This window comes from Puma concolor, chromosome B4 (assembly GCF_028749965.1).
Source record: "Puma concolor isolate L17-30 chromosome B4, mPumCon1.1.hap2, whole genome shotgun sequence".
Lineage (NCBI taxonomy): Eukaryota > Metazoa > Chordata > Mammalia > Carnivora > Felidae > Puma > Puma concolor.
In genome coordinates, this window is record NC_141673.1 from 48,214,853 (window position 1) to 48,228,593 (window position 13,741).

General features: G+C 35.7%; 1 protein-coding gene across 3 annotated transcripts in view; it reads right to left on the reverse strand.

Annotated features, from left to right (window-relative positions):
- FRS2 (fibroblast growth factor receptor substrate 2) overlaps positions 1-13,741 on the reverse strand; it is a 114,026-nt gene that overhangs the window by 21,038 nt on the left and 79,247 nt on the right. Inside the window, exon 4 of one of the 3 annotated variants that reach the window (XM_086712830.1) lies at positions 8,727-8,830. The exons of the other annotated variants lie outside the window; for them this stretch is intronic. The gene's annotated coding sequence lies outside the window, so the exon portion shown is untranslated. The remainder of the gene's footprint in view (positions 1-8,726; positions 8,831-13,741) is intronic. 3 annotated transcript variants of the gene reach the window in all.

Consider the following 13,741-nt stretch of genomic DNA (forward strand, 5'->3'; position numbering starts at 1 on the left):
GGGTCCCCTGAGATTCTATATAAATTTTAGGGTGGGTTTTTCTATTTTTTGGAAAAAAAAACACCACTGGATTTTGATAGGGGTTGCACTGAATCTGCAGCTCTCTTTGAGGAGCACTCACATTTTAACAATATTACATCTTCTAATCCATGAACACAGGTGTGTTTAGTTATGTCTTCCTTAATGTCTTTCAGCAATGTTTTGTAGATTTTATTGTACAAGTCTTTCACCACCTTGGTTAACTTAATTCGTAAGTATTTTATTGATGCTACTGTAAATGGAACTGTTTTTGTAATTTCCATTCAGATTGTTCACTGCTAGTATATAGAAATGTAACTATTTTTTGCATATTGACTTTGTATCCTAGTATTTTGCTGAATTTGTTTATTAGTCCTAAAAAATTTTTGTGTGTGGAATCTTTCAATACATATGAGATCATATCATCTGCAAACAGATAGTTTTACTTCTTCCTTTCCAATTTGGATGCCTTCTATTTCTCTTTCTTGCCTAACTGCTCTGGCTAGAACTTCCAGTACTATGTTGAATAAAAGTGGTGAAAGCAGGCGTCCTTGACTTGTTCCAATCTTAGAGGAAAGTCTTACAGTCTTTCAGTACTGAGTATGATGTTCACTGGGTGTTTTTAGAGGTGGCTTTTGTCATGTTGAGGTAGTTTCCTTCTATTCCTCATTTTTTAAATTTTTCTACGATGAAAAAATATTGAATTTTGTCAAATGCTTGTTCTGCATCAGTTGAGATGATCATGTGGTTTTTTCCCTTCACGTCATTAATATGATACATTATAATGATTGATTTTTCTATGTTGTACCACTCTTGCATTTCAAGAATAAATCTCACTTTGTCATGTGGGATTTAATATGTTTCTGATTTACATATTAAATGTATGCTTGTATTTGCTAGTATTTTGGGGAGGATTTTTGCATCGATGTTCATAAGGGATATCGGGGGGCACTTGGCTGACTGACTCAGGCAGTGGACCATGCGACTCGATCTTGGGGTTGTGAGTCCAAGCCCCATGCTGGGTGTAGAGATTACTTAAAAATAAAATCTGTAAAAAAAAAAGGATCTTGGTCTGTAGTTTTCAGTGTCTTTGTCTGAGTTTGGCATCAGGGTAATGCTGTCCTCATGGAATGAATTAAGAGGTGTTCCCTCTTCAGTTTTTTGGAAAAGTTTGAGAAGGACTAATGTTAACTCTTTAAATGTTTGGTAGAACTCAACAGTGAAACCAATCCTCTTCTAGTCAGGATATTTTTGATTACTGGTTCAATCTCCTTACTAGATCCATTCAGATTTTCTATTTGTGATTTTCTTGGTAGATTTTATTTCTAGGAATTTGTCCTTCATCAATGTTATCTAATTGATAAGTTAGATACATTGTTAGTGTACGATTGTTCATAGTACTCTCATAGTACTTTTTATTTTGGTAAAATCAGAAATAATATCTCTACTTTCATTTCTTAATTTAGTAATTTGAATCTTCCCTCTTTTTTCTTTATCTAGTAAACATTTGCCAACTTTGTTGTCTTAAAGAATTAACTTTTTATTTTGTTGCTTTTTCTTTTTTTCCTATTCTCTGTATAACGTATCTCTGCTCTAAACATCATTATTTCCTTCCTTCTGTTAGCCTTGGTTTCAGTTTGTTCTTCTTTTTCTAGTTCCTTAAGTTAGTTACGTCGTCATTTTGAAGTTTTCCTAATTTTTTAATGTAAGCACTTATAGCTGTAAATTTCCCCCTTAGTACTGCTTTCTCTGGATCCCATTCTTTTTGGCATGTTTCTATTTTCATTTATCTCTAAGTATTATCTAATTTTCCTTGTGATTTCTTCTTTGATACACTGATTGTTTAAAAGTGTGTTAATTTCCAGAATTTTATGATTTTTCTCCAGTTTTCCTTCTGTTGTTGATTTTTAACTTCACCCCATGGTTAGAGAAGATACTTTGTATGATATCTATTTTTTAAAATATATTAAGAATTAATCTACAGCCTGACATATCATCTATCCTGAAAAATGTCCCATGTGTACTTGAGAAAAACATGGATGCTACTATCGTTGGGTAGAGTGTTTCGTTTGTTAGATTCAGTTGGTTATGCACTCTAGTTCCTTACTGATATTGTCTAGTTGTTCTATCCATTATTGTGAGTAGGGTACTGAAGTCTCCAACTACTATTGTAAAACTGTCTATTTCTCCCTTCAATTCTGTCAGTTTTTACTTTGTATATTTTGATGATCTGTCATTAGGTACATAAATGTTTATAATTGCTATACTTTCTTGCTCTGTTGAATATTTTATTAATATATAATATTCTTGTCTCTTACAAACTTTTTATTTTTTTTTTTATAATTATTTTTTTTTTTAATTTTTTTTTTCAACGTTTATTTATTTTTGGAACAGAGAGAGACAGAGCATGAACAGGGGAGGGGCAGAGAGAGGGAGACACAGAATCGGAAACAGGCTCCAGGCTCTGAGCCATCAGCCCAGAGCCTGACGCGGGGCTCGAACTCACGGACCGCGAGATCGTGACCTGGCTGAAGCCGGACGCTTAACCAACTGCGCCACCCAGGCGCCCCTACAAACTTTTTAAATTTATAGTCTATTTTATCTGATATTAGTACAGCCACCTCTGACCTCATTTGGTTACAATTTGAATGCAATATATATTTCCATCTTTTCACTTTCAATCTACTTGTCTTTGGATCTCTAAAGTGAGCCTCTTGTAGACAGCATATAGTTGGATCATGTGTTTTTATCCATTATGCCAATCTGTCTTTTGATTGGAGAGTTTAATGAATTTACAATTAAAATAATTACTGATAAGAAGGGACTTCTGTCATTTTGCTATTTGTTCTCTATATGCCTTAAGGTTTTTTGTCCCTCATTTCCTACATTACTGTTTTTGTGTTTAGGTTTTTTGTTTTTTTTTTTCCTGTAGTGAAATGTTTAAATTTCTTTCTGATTTCCTTTTGTGTGTGTTTTCTACAGATATTTTCTTTGTGGTTATCATGGGGATTAGATCACATCCTAAAGTTATAATAATCCAATGTGAATTTATACCAGCTTAACATCAATAACATATAAAAACTCTGCCTTCTTACAGCTCCATCCCCACTCCTTTCAGTTACCGATGTCCCAAAGCTCTGTGCTTATACTCATAGTGCCCCAAAAGATAAACTAATAATTCTTTTCCGATGTATTAGTTTCTTATATAGAAAACAAAAGAATTACAAGCCACAATTACAATATTAGCCTTTTTTCACCTTTAAATGTTATTCGTCTCTCAATCATGTAGAAAACAAAAAATGCAGTTATAAATCGTTGTTGCAACAGTACTAGTTTTTATAATTCCCCTGTATTCATCTCGAGTGAGATCTTCATTTCTCCATATGGCTTCAAGTTACTGTCTAGCATCCTTTCATTTCACGTTGCAGAACTCCCTTGCAAATTTCTTACAGAGCAGGTCTAGTGATAATGAACTTCCTCAGCTTTTGTTTATCTGGGAATGTCTTAATTTCTCCCTTACTTTTAGAGGACAGTTTGGCCAGATACAGAATTCTTGGTTGGCACTTTTTTTCTATGTTTATTTATTTTTCAGAGAGAGAGACAGAATGCAAGCAGGGAAGGGGCAGAGAGAGAGGGAGACGCAGAATTCAAAGCAGGCTACAGTCTCTGAGCTGTCAGCACAGAGCCCAACACAGGGCTCAAACTCATGAACTGTGAGATCATGACCTGAGTCGAAGTCGGATGGTTAACCATTGAGCCACCCAGGTGCTCCAGGCAGTTTTTTTCTTTTAGCACTTTGAATATATAAGCCCACTGCCACCTGGCCTCCAAAGTTTTTAACTTTGCAATTTGCTGATAACTTTATTGAAGATCCCTTATATATGATGATTTGCTTCTCTCTTGCTGCTTTCAAGATTCCTTGTGTTTGGCTTTAGAAAGTTTAATTAAAATGTATCTTGATGTGGCAATCCCTATCAAAGCAACACCAGCATTCTTTACAGAGCTAGAATAAACAATCCTAAAATTTGGAACCAAAAAACAAAAAACAAAAAACACCCAAATAGCCAAAGCTATCTTGAAAAAGAAAACCAAAGCTGGAGGCATTACAATCCCAGACTTCAAGCTGTATTACAAAGCTGTAATCATCAAGACAGTATGGTACCGGCACAAGAACAGACACTCAGATCAATGGAACAGAATAGAGAACCCAGAAATGGACCCACAAACATATGGTCAACTAATCTTTGACAAAGCAGGAAAGAATATCCAATGGAATAAAGACGGTCTCTTTAGCAAATGGTGCTGGGAAACCTGGACAGCGACATGCAGAAAAATGAACCTGCACCACTTTCTTATACCATACACAAAAATAAACCAAAAATGGATGAAAGACCTAAATGTAAGACAGGAAGCCATCAAAATCCTCAAGAAGAAAGCAGGCAAAAACCTCTTTGACCTTGGCTGCAGCAACTTCTTACTCAACACGTCTCCAGAGGCAAGGGAAACAAAAGCAAAAATGAACTACTGGGACCTCATCAAGATAAAAAGCTTTTGCACAGCAAAGGAAACAATTAGCAAAACTAAAAGGCAACCGATGGAATGGGAGACGATATCTGCAAACGACATATCAGATAAAGGGTTAGTATCCAAAGTCTATAAAGAACTTACCAAACTCAGCACACAAAAAACAAATAATCCAGGGAAGAAATGGGCAAAAGCCATGGATAGACACTTCTCCAAAGAAGACATCCAGATGGCCAACCGACACGTGAAAAAATGTTCAACATCACTCATCGTTAGGGAAATACAAATTAAAACCACAATGAGATACCACCTCACACCTGTCAGAATGGCTAACATTAACAACTCAGGCAACAACAGATGTTGGTGAGGATGCAGGGAGAGAGAGGATCTCTTTTGCACTGCTGGTGGGAATGCAAACTGGCACAGCCTCTCTGGAAAACAGTATGGAGGTTCCTCAAAAAATTAAAAATAGAACTACCCTACAACCCAGCAACTGCACTACTAGGTATTTATCCAAAGGATACAGGTATGCTGTTTTGAAGGGGCACATGCACCCCAATGTTTATAACAGTGCTACTGACAATAGCCAAAGCATGAAAAGAGCCCAAATGTCCATCGATGGATGAATGGATAAAGAAGATGTGGTATATATATATATACAATGGAGATTATTCAGCAATCAGAAAGAATGAAATCTTGCCATTTGCAACCACATGGATGGACCTAGAGGGTATTATGCTAAGTGAAATTAGTCAAAGAAAGACAAATATTATAACATAAAATATTATATGTTCACAGATGAACATAAGGGAGGGGAATCAAAAATAATATAAAAACATGGAGGGGACAAAACATAAGAAACTCTTAAATATAGAGAATAAACAGAGGGTTGCTGGAGGGGTTGTAGAAGGGGGGGATGGGCTAAATGGGTAAGGGGCTTAAGGAACCTATCCCTGAAATCATTGTTGCACTTATGCTAATTTGGATGTAAATTAAAAAATAAATAAATTTTTTAAAATGTGTCTTGATGTGTGTCTCTTTGAGTTAATCTAAACTATTCAGAGTGCAAAGAGCTCCTCGGACGTTTACATTCATCGGGTCTTTCATCAAATTTGGGATGTTTTCAGCCCTTATTTCTTCAAATATTCTCTCTTCTAGCACTCCAATATGTATGTTGCTCCACTTGACTGTATCCTACAGGTCTCTTAGATTCTGTTCATTTTTCTTCAGTTTGTTTGATCTGTTCACTTTTTTTCAATCTGTTTTCTGTTCCTCAGACTTGATCATTTTCATGGTCCTATCTTCATGTTTGCTGACTCTTTGTTCTGCCTATTCACATCTGCCTTTGAATCTACTGATTTTTCCATTTTAGTTATTGTACTTTTCAGCTCCAGGATTTGATTTCTTTTTATTTATTCCTTTATTGGTATTTGTTTTCCAAATCTTCCTTTAGTTCTTTCAGTATCTTTAAGACAATTGTTTTTGTCTTTGTGTAATATATCTGTCATCAGGACTTTTTCAAGGGCAATTTCTGTTGATTTCTTTTTTTCCTTCAAGTGGGCCCTACTTTCTTATTCCTTTGCCTTGTGATTTTGTTGTTGTTGAAAACTGGTATTTTAATCTAATGTGGTAACTCTGGAAATCAGATTTTCCCCTTTGCTGTTTTTTGCCATTTTATTTTTTTGATTGTCATAGGCTCCCTCTTTTGCCAACAGTCAGCCTAAGATATAAACTTAAGGTCTTCTCAGGTCTTTTCTGGGCCTTTTTCTGGGCATGTGTAGTCACTTTTGAAATCTCCCTCTATACGCAGTTGTTTTAGAATGTTGTAGTCTTTAATGTCTGTTTCCCAGAGGGGGAGAAAGAGAAAACTGAATGGGGCAAAAGAAGGTGCTAGCCCTTTAAATCTCCCAGAAGTCACTTCAGCTGGAGGGGAAGAGCTTACAACCACAGGGAGAGGCTCAACAACAGTGGTTGATTGCCCATCTCTTCCTGTGTACCTCTGTGATCAGAAGCAGCAGTCAGTGACCCAAGCACAGATTTCTGACATTTGGAAGAGAAGATCCTTTTTGCCTATCTTGGCTCTCACAAGCTATGTGTAAGCTACACAGGACTAGGAGAAGAGGATGGGTAGCTGTGCTGAGAGCTGAAACTGACCAAAATTAATCACAATTTATAGCCAAGCCTTCTCCTAAAAGATGCAAATCTTTAATAACTCCAATTTACCAAAACAGTTATGTAAGATCCTGCCAGGGCAACTGTTGCCTATGTGGGGAGATTGATTCCTGATGCTTCCTATTTTACCATGTTCCCAGAATTCTCTCTGAACCTCTTTTTGAGTGTCAATATATATATTCATTTTTGTTATTTTATTACTTGATTATTAGCACTGCCAAAGTACCATGAAGTTCTTTGCTTGCTTTTTCTATGCAAAGATTTAGTATGTCAGTTGTATCAGGGATTAATAGACATTATGGCCTCATTTAAAAGGATATACAAGAACACATTCTGAGTTCTGAATAACTGATATACCAAAGCACTCCTGGAATGAAACAACCCAATGGACCACAGTGTCCTGCCTTTGACTCTGAAACATGAATGTCTCAGATACTCTCCATGACTTCTTAACTGTCTTTGGTTTCTTCCCAGAAGCAGAAGGCTTACAAAAGGTGATTTGGAGGTAGTGAAAGGAAAGAGGTAGTTATAGACACTACATGGAGCCATAATCTTGCTGTAACATGGATATTACTTTATAAAATACATATCTACATCAGAGCAACTATGATTCCACTAAAGCCCTCACTATATGCTAGACAGATTCACTTGGATTATCTCAATCTATACAACCACCCTATGAGGTAGGTACTATCATTATTTCTCTGTTCCAAATGAAGAAACCAAGGCTTAAAGAAGTTAGGTAGCTTTCCCAAGTCAATAGCTGATAAGAAGAAGATCCAGGATTAAATCTGAATCTGACTCCAAAGCCCAAGCTCTTATTAATTAAAATACATAAAAAGCTTAAAACAGTGTCTAGTATATAGTAAGCAATTAGATGTTAGCCACCGAAATAATAATAATTGATTTTAAAACAATGTTTTAAATGGCAATCAGTCAACCTCCCTGTGCCTAAGTTTCCTCATTTATAACATTAGGATACCTATTCACAGAGTTATTGTGAAAACCAAATAAATTCTAGCTATAAAAACATTTAGAAAAATATATATAATATGTGTATACGTTTAATAATATGTTTAAAAAGACAAGGAATTATTATATCACCACTACAGGTAAAAATCTCTTGTATTACAAAGGAGCCTTTTGCTCTCTAAGCACAGAAGCCTAGAACTTAAGCACTATCCTCATAACAAGAGTTACATTAATAAATTTAGTAAAGCTGTCCTAAATTATTCCAATATGATTCTTGCAGAATGACAAGCAAAGAGAACACTGAACTCTATTCATGAGTGTGATTATAAATTTGGTGCTTAGGAAGGTATATTTGCTCTTTCAGTTCACTAGCACTGTGGGTGAATTTGGCTTATACTACAGTAGTTCTGTTCAAATGTAGCCAGGACAGAATATCTATAGTTAGAAGCATAGCAATATAACTCTAAATTTGGGGCACAGCTAACTCCACATTTAATTATATTAAAACAATCAAGAGAATGGTATTCAAAAACCTTGTTCTTTGTGTCAGTGGTTTGGTTATTTTTAAACTACTGGGAAGGTCTTTTTTTTTTTTTTTTTTTTTTTTGATTGATACATATTAGTTTTCTGCTTATTTTAACACTGCTAAGGATTTTTTATTATTTATATTATTCTAAGGAAGAGTTAAAAAACAAACAAGCTAAGGGGAGAGATTTCTCAGTATATTTTGCTAGTCACAAAACCAGAGCCATTCTGTGAAAAGTAAGGACACCTGCAACAGTTTCCTTGTTAGCTGAAAAAATTTAAAGTACACATGAACACACAAAACCAAAAAGTTCCCAATTATCTTTTAAGCTTCTATCCATGAATATGGTTGTATCTGCATATTCCTAAATAGATTTTTCTTCCTTTAGGTTTTTTATTTTACTAGGGGCTATGGTGGTGAACCACTTTGCAGTTCAGAATCCTTTAACCACCCCCTCCTTTTTAAACTTTTCAAAAAACAAAAATAAAAAACTCTTCAAAATTATATTACTTACAAATCACTTCAATATGTGGTACTTTATTTTCTGGAAACTCTTTATGTCTAATCTAAATTCCTGGTACTGCAATTTAAACCAGATTCCTCTCATTTCTGTTTTCTCTGTAAGAGATAAGTAAAACCAGGATGATCAAGAAAAAGTAAGCACATACTTATATATATTTAAACTGTTGTCAATTCATTTTCCTGTGAGTAAATCTAAAATGTTAACAAGGCAAGGGCAATCCAGATCAAGAGTATATGCAGAAGCACAGAAGTCTAATAGGGCATGGCCTGCTCCAGACATAGCAAATAATTTCTTACAGCTGGAAGACAGGGTATGCCTGGGAAAATATTAAGAGATATAGGTAGGAAGACAGGCTCGTGCCATTTCCTGAGGGGCCAGTTTGTACTTTCACAGTTCACATTCTCCCTTAGAATCTGAAAGATGCCACTCATGTCTTAACCAAAATACCATCCTATAGAGGTAGAAAATCTAGAGTACATATAAGGAGAACTTGTAATTCCTAAGAATACAGTCCATGGTGTTTTACTTTCTATGATGCCCAAAGTCACAGCACAGTCACAGTCACAGCAACCATCTATAAACATAAATATTCTCCTAACAGCATCTGAACTTGCCTGCAGTGAGTCACTATAGGACGATGACCTAAAGTTCAGATACTTCTTCCAGACCTAAAAAAAAGTTACCCACTTTGACTTCATATTTCACACTGATCTGAAAAATTCACTTTCAATCATGCATTTTAAAAATGAAATAAAAGAATCTGTAGCTATATCTTTACTATCTATCTATCAACAATTGTGTGTGTACTTAGCAAATACTGAGAAAGTGGTATTAAAATGGCTTGCTAAAAATAAGAGAAATTAAAATGGAAGATTATCTAAAACACCACTCTACCTTTAATTATACCGGTCATAATTCAATCCTGAAATCATCTGTAACTTTGGAATATATTACACCTAGAAACACTGGTAATGAAATTTATATAATTAAGTTTGAGTGTCCGTAATCTCTGTCCCAAGATACAAAAACACAACTACAGATGTGCAAACCCAGAAGATGAGTCACTCTACTCTAGCTAAGTCAATAATAGTAATCAGTACCAACGGCAACAATTTCAGCATCTTCAAGCATAGGAAAAAAAATCAACCTTGGGACCTCTCAAACCCTTAGTTTAGAACTCTATATTGCAATCTAAAAATATGTACAAGGAAATCAAATACTGTCCTCCAGTAACATCAAAGTGCCAAATATTCTATATGACAGATCACGTAGCTCTCCCCACTAAAAATCCACAGACCACACCACAGAAAGCAGTCATGTAAGATAGCGGTAAGAAAGAATAGGTGTTCTCCAGAAATGCCTGAAAACTGGAATAAATATATTTGGTCTTATGGAGATGGTGCATTCAATTTTCTGTGAGTATTGTGTAACAAAATACAATGTTCAGATTCTTCAGCTCAGTTATTTCTATATATGAATTCATACAACCGCATCAAATTAACAAGTGATAGCTTAAGCCTCAAAATAAACTTCTAGCTTATAAATTTAATAATAGACAGTAGTTCACTAGCCTAGATCGAACTCTAGCATAATATTTAACCTATGACATTTTACTAAACTGAGCAAACAGCAAGAGGTAAAATCTAAGTATCAATTTTACAGCATTTTGCTTAATAATGGTTCTTAAAAAGCATTTGGCTTTATTCTTTAAAACAAAACACTAAATGCAAGCCACTCTAACTTCAGACGTCATGTGAAATATGCAACTTATTCAGTATCAATCAAGCAATAAATATCCACAAAATGATGCAACATTGCAAGAGAATCTCTAGGCATCTTTGCTTTTTATATTATATGCTTAACCTAGAACTAAATAAACATTAATGAAAGGAAATAAAGTGGTAATTTGAAAAACTGAATATGTAAGTGGAATATACCATAAATCTGTATTTCCAAACACAGGTGGATATCATGCTAGTACAAGACTCCTAGTAAAAGCCTAAATATTGACTGTGTGTACACAGAATGTATATACATAATCTACTTAAAGTAAGGTTAGCCAAATGCCAAGCAACTCTAAATAACCCTCAAAACAAACTGCTTCATGAACAGCTCATCAGATTCTGCATTTAACTCAATCTAAATGCTCTTAAACATAACCTCTATGTTTTCTAACACTCCCCAACCTCCCAAAATGCACCCCACCACAGTTAACCAGAAATAGTTACATCAGAGTACATCTATCCACGTATGGGGCCATTAATAAGCATTGTTTAAAGAACATTTAATGACCAAAAAATGTTCATGGTATAAAGTTAAGCAGGAAAGAAAGAACAGATCTGTTCTTTTAAAATGCAATATGGTATCCTGGATTGGATTCTGGAACAGAAAAAGGACATTCGTGGATAAACTGGGGAAATCCAAATAAAGTCTGTAGTTAACAGTACTGTTAATTTCTTAGTTTTGAAATATGTGTCACAGTAACTATATGAGATTAACATTAGGGAAGGGGCAACTGGGTGGCTCAGCTGGCTAAGCATCCAACTCTTGATTTCACCTCAGGTCATAGCTCATGGTTTCTGAGTTCAAGCCCAACATCGGGCTCCGTGATGACAGTGTGGAGCCTGCTTGGGATTCTCTCTCTTTCTTTCTCTCTAAGTAAATAAATAAAATAAACTTAAAAAAAATAAAAAAGATTAATGTCAGGGAAAGCCAGGTAAAGGGTATATGAGAATCTCCGCAGTATCTTTTCAACTTTTCTGTGATTCTAAAATTGTTCCAGAAAAAAAAAGGGTTTTTTTTTTTTTAAAGTTACTCTTTGTGCCCAGTAGCAAAATAAGAGGCTTCTCATTTTAAAAAATAACATCCACACTTATTTTTCTTTCTCCCACACCTACACAAAATACATGCATCCAGAAAAAAACACTACATTAAAACACACTAAAGTATTAATATTTGGTTCACCGATGGTAGGATGAAAAGCACATTTTTCTCTTTGTATTTTCTACACTGTGAATTACTTTTATAATCAACAATAAATTACTAACTAAAGAATATACAAATCAATACTTTATTAAGACTTCTCGTGAAAGAAAAGCTATAAATGTCTAGGCAGAGCCCAAAGGCAGACTATATACAAAACAGGTTAGGGCAGAGTGTGGAGAATGTGGTGGCCAAGGGAAACTGCCAGGAGTATTTAAGTAGGCATAACCCAATTAGTAAATGTTGGAAACCTGGCAATACACAGAACTTAACATCCACTCTGAGGCTAAAGGTGCTCACGGCCAGCAAAGTTGTAATAAGAATTCACGTCTTAGGGGAATGTCCTGAAGGGCCCCGACAATACTAAGAATTTATGGAGATGTATAGCTTGGGTCTATTCCAAACAAAAATAATGCAGTTGGGGGCACCTTCCTGGCTCAGCTGGTGGAGCATGCAACTCTTGATCTCAGGGCTATGAGTTCAAGCCCCACACTGGATGTAGAGATTACTTAAAAAAATAAAATCTTAAAAAAAAAAATGCAGTTGGACATCTGGTACACAACTACCCACTGAGAGCTTCTAGAAACATTCTTCAGTACCATGGTGTGCTCTTTAGGTATTTCTCCTCTACTTAAGAACAGTAAGAAGAACAAGAGAAGTATGTTAAAATCTCTTTGCTTTGCTTTGCTTTTCCCAGATGCTAGAAGACAGTTATAATCAAGGATTTCAGAGTGTCCAAGACCCAACGTTCTTTTGAGCCTTGATAAATATTTGTCTAGAGAACAATCTTTCAGTGAAGACTGCTGGGAACTATTTTCTTCATTCTTCAAATGGGGAAATGAAGTGAAAAAATTAATCAAAATTTCATTGAAAGCCAAATTTTGAATTTTTAGTTTTCTTGTCTACCACTTTAACAAAGACAATATGCACTTTTTCCCTAGAGCTTCCATGGTGTGTTTTCCTTCAGTTGTACCTTGATTTTAAACTCGAGATATCGATCAACCAAGGTGAACATAATGCCAAAGAGCTATATTCAAAAGTATAGCTAAGATCACTGGGGATATTCCCTCTGAGCACTCTTATGATAAAACATAATTTTAAAGCAATGATGAGACTATTTCTTCCTTTTTTAAAAGCAAATGTGGAGAAAGCAAATATCTACAGAAAACAGTGAGAATTTCTCTTTTTTTTAATGTTTATTTATTTATTTTGAGAGAGACAGCATGAGCTAGGGAGGGGCAGAGAGTGAGGGAGAGAATCCCAAGCAGGCTCCCCATTCAGTGCAAAGCCCTAGGCAGGGCTCAATCTCACAACCATAATCTCACAATCTCATGACTTAGGCTGAAATCAAGTCGATGCTTAATCGACTGGGCCACCCAGGCATCCCCCAAACAGTGAGAATTTCTAAGATGTTTTACCCTGTCTCACTTTCATAATATTTTTTCACCAGTACTGGCTGAAAAGCTATCTATGCTAATTCCCTTTTAAAAAAGAAATCTGGGCCTACGTGGGTGGCCCAGTCAGGTAAGCATCCAACTTCGGCTCAAGTCATGATCTCACAGTTCATGAGTTCGAGCCCCACATGAGGCTCTCTGCTGTTAGCACAAAGCACTTCAAATCCTCTCTGTCCTCTCTCCCTGCCCTTCCCCCACTTGCACTTGTGCTCTCACTCTCTCTCTACAACAAACATTAAAAAAATACATAAAGGGGCGCCTGGGTGGCTCAGTCAATTGAGCATTCAACTTCGGCTCAGGTCATGATCTCGCAGTCTGTGAGTTCGAGCCCCTCATCGGGCTCTGTGCTGACAGCTCAGAGCCCGGAGCCTGCTTTGAATTCTGTGTCTCCCTCTCTCTCTGCCCCTCCCCGACTCATGTTCTGTCTCTCTCTCTCTCTCAAAAATAAACATTAAAAAAAAATTAAAAAATAAACATAAAAATCTGTAAACTTAATTCAACAGTTAGCTACAAAGAATATTAGTCTCATATAATTATGTACATATGACATTCTGATCAAAGTCTTGAAAT